The sequence below is a fragment of the Pelodiscus sinensis genome, chromosome 26 (genome assembly GCF_052426305.1).
Source record: "Pelodiscus sinensis isolate ZL-2025 chromosome 26, ASM5242630v1, whole genome shotgun sequence".
Lineage (NCBI taxonomy): Eukaryota > Metazoa > Chordata > Testudines > Trionychidae > Pelodiscus > Pelodiscus sinensis.
In genome coordinates this window covers 22,434,237-22,437,562 of record NC_143077.1, presented here as the reverse complement: position 1 = coordinate 22,437,562, position 3,326 = coordinate 22,434,237, and the positions used below count along the sequence as shown (strand labels likewise).

Sequence of the window (3,326 nt, the reverse complement as noted above, 5' to 3'; positions counted from 1 at the left end):
AACCCCCCTCTGACCCAGGGCTCCCCCTTGTCTTGCAGCAGTTCATCCGGGCCCTTCCCGTCGACCTCCAGGCCCTACTGGCAAGCCTCCTCGCCGAGTCCCCAGACACCGCCAGGCTGCAGCTGATCATGGAGGTGAGCCCCGTGGGGGACGGGGCCATTGTCCCTGCTTCCTCGGGGGGCCGAGAGAGGAGCTGTGTCAGTGGCTGGGGGGGGGGGCACAGTCTGAGAGGAGCCCCAGGCTCTGCCCAGAACCGGCGCCTCCCTACGGGTCCTGACCTGCCTCTTTCCCCCCCAGCACCTGAGCCCCTGGCTGGAGTCCCGCCTGCCCCAGGAGCGAGCCAGGGCCCTTGGCAGCACCACGGCCCTGCTGGGAGTCGCCACCACCCTCCCGGGGTTTGAGGTAAGTGACCTCGGAGCCGGGGGGTCTGGGGCTGCAGGGCGCGGGGCTGGGAGCGTCCCCGGGAGGCAGAGCTGGGAATGGGCCGGGAATGGGCCGCGTTCTCCTTTCCCCGGGGAGGGGCGACCCTGGGCCTTTCCGGGGGGCACCTGGGCCCCAGACTGGGGAGTGGCCGTCAGTGGATCCCCTTGTTCCACCCCCGGAGTGACCCTTCAGTCGGGGCCATTGCTCAGGGTTGTCTCCTGGCAAGGCCGGCCCCGCCCTGCCCCGCCCCGGGAGGTGTCTCTGTCCGTCCCCGAGCTCAGACCCGCCTCGGCGGCCGTTAGCATGGGACGTGCAGCCCCAGGATGCTGAGGGACCCCCCTCTTCTCTCCCCTCAGAACTCCGCCGACTGGCCGAGGATGGGGCACCATGTGGCCCAGCTGGGCCTTTTTATTTCGGACCCATCCGAAGACGTCAGCCGGCTGGCCCGGGAGGGGGTGCACAGCCTGTACCGACTCCTCCTGCACCACAGGGGTAAGGAACCCAGCCGGGACCTGGGCCCCAGGGACACCCTGAGGGTGCCGGCGGCGGGGGGAGGGGACCCAGCCCTTTTCCCCCAGACTGGCCCAAGGGGGGATGCGTCCCTCTGTGTTCCCCTTCTGCCCCCTGTGCCCCTCCATTTGCCCAGGGATGCCTGCAGGGACCCGTGGGAGGGGAAGGGCTCAGACCTGCCAGCAGAATCACCCTGGTTTGTCTCTTGCAGGCCTCAACATCCACCAGGCAGAGGACCTGTGGTGCAGGCACTACTATAAGGAGAGGTGGGTCCTGGCGCACAGCAACACCGTGCGGGTGGGAGAGGTAAGGACGCGCTGCCAGGGCAGGGCAGGGCTCGGGGGTGGGGCTGGCTGGGGCCCTCGTGCGGGTAGGACGCGGGGTGGGAGCGGGGAGTCGCTGATCGAATGGTCGATGCATTTTCCCTCGACTATTCGAGCCGTGGACAGGGCGGCGCTGCCCCTTTGTGACGCTGTCCCGGCGTTTCAAAGGGGCGGCGCTTCCTAGGGGCAGCGCCGCACCTTGCCCCGGATCTCCCGTAGGAGGGGAAGCAGGGCGGGGGGGGGGCAACACTTTTTGATGGAGGTCGCTCCAAGATGTTGGCCAGTGGCCTAGGGCTGCTCTGTTGTGCGGAGGGGGGTGAGGTCTGGGAGGGTCTTGGGGGCAGGAGGAAGGTGTGACCTGGGGCAGGGGTTGGGGTGCAGGGTGAGGAGAGCGTCTGGGTGCAGGGTCTGGAAGGGAGTTTGGGGAAGGAGGAAGCTGTTTTAGCCCCAGGAGTTGGGGCCGGGCTCTGGGCCGTCAGCTGAAACCTCCCGTGCTCTTGATTTCAGGTCTTTGGGCAGCTCTTCACACCAGAGCAGGAGAACTGCTTTTTAGACAAGGCTCTGCTCGCTGCCCGCTCCCCCCTGCGGCGCCACAGCAAGGCCGGGCTGGTCCTGGCCCACGCCCTGCATGGGCAGGCCCATCAGCTCCTGGGATACATGGTGAGCAGCAGGAGCAAATGCAGGAGAATGGGGCAGGGGCAGGGTCTCCTTCTCTTCCCCTCAGTGAGTCCCCCCCACCCCTTTCCTCAGGCTGCCCCCACCCCACGTCCTACTCGCATGGTTGGGGGAGAAACCGTGTCCTAGGAGGCGGGAGGGGGCAGAGGTGTCAGGAGCCCTGGGGGGGTCAGGAGCTCACCCTACGGGCTGCAGGCCTGACAGGCGTGACCAGAGAGCAGAACAAGTCTCAGCACAGGGGGGAGGGGGGTGGAAATCCCGGGGGGCCCAGTACCCCTGAGTCCTTGGGGGATGAACCGCTGACGGATTCTGCTTCCCTTGCAGCAGGAAGACAGCCAGTGAGGGAGCTGAGGAGCCAGCAGCTGCGTCCCCCTCTCCCCAACCCTCCTAATTGTATAGAACTGGATTTAAACTCTGATTAAACAACATTTGAAAAAACATTTGTATCAGGCTTGGTCAATAATTTTTAATGGGGGGGCATTTTGGTTACTGATCAAGGGCCACATTTCTACCGAGGGGTTTGGGGTCTGGGACAGGGTGGTTGGGTGCAGAAGGGAGTTTAGGGTAGGAGCCTGGGTGCAGGGAGGGGGTGGAAGTCTGCCCTGGCTGGGGGGCAGGGCTGGAGGAGAGTTAGTTAGTTTCTGTCTGGGAGCATGGAGGAAGCAGCCTCAGCTACAGGCTGGGGGGTTTAGAAGCCGAGACCCCCTTCCCTATATCAAGGGGGGCTGAGGCATCCTAGACCTGCCCTGTAGCCTGATGACATCTGTGCTGTGCTGTATCCTGAAGAAGCAATAAACCACCTCTATTCTACCGGCTGGTGGAGTCTGTTCGTGCCATTACGGGGGTGCAGGAGGCGGGGGACCCCAACGCGCCGTCACAGGGTGCCAGAGAGGAGTCTGGCCTGGGGGAGGGGTATCGGGGGGGTGCAGGGTCAGGGAGGGAGCTGTGACCTGGGAAAAGGGGGACGCAGGTTCAGGTGGTCACCTGGGACAGGCAGTGGGGGAGGGGATGTGGGTGCCGGGGCAGGCTCTGGCTGGGGGGCGCTTACCTAGGCAGCTGCATATGGGGGAGCCCAACTGTCACCTGAGGGGATGGAGGAGCCCGACTGTCACCTGAGGGGACGGGGGAACTCAATTTTCAACTGTGGGGAATGGAGGAAACAATGTGGAGGGGAGGGAGCGAGATGGGGGGGGGGTGAATTGTTCCCAGAGGGGAGATCTCCCTGGCTGGGGGGGGAAGGGACATTTCCAGCAAAGCCCCTCACTTAAGAGGGGGACAGATGGGGAGGAGGGAGAGGATGGGGATGGGCAGAGAGCTGGGCAGGTAGAAATGGGGAGGGGAAGGAGAAGGGAAGGGGGAGGAGATGGAGGAGAACAGGGGATGGGAACAGCGGAG

General features: G+C 64.9%; 1 long non-coding RNA gene across 1 annotated transcript; it reads left to right on the top strand.

Moving 5' to 3' along the window:
- The first annotated feature begins 295 nt into the window (after positions 1-295).
- Positions 296-1,241, top strand: LOC149521591 (uncharacterized). The gene is made up of 3 exons (XR_016347900.1): positions 296-402; positions 780-915; positions 1,145-1,241. It is a non-coding gene; the product is annotated as an uncharacterized LOC149521591 (long non-coding RNA).
- The last annotated feature ends 2,085 nt before the right edge of the window (positions 1,242-3,326 follow it).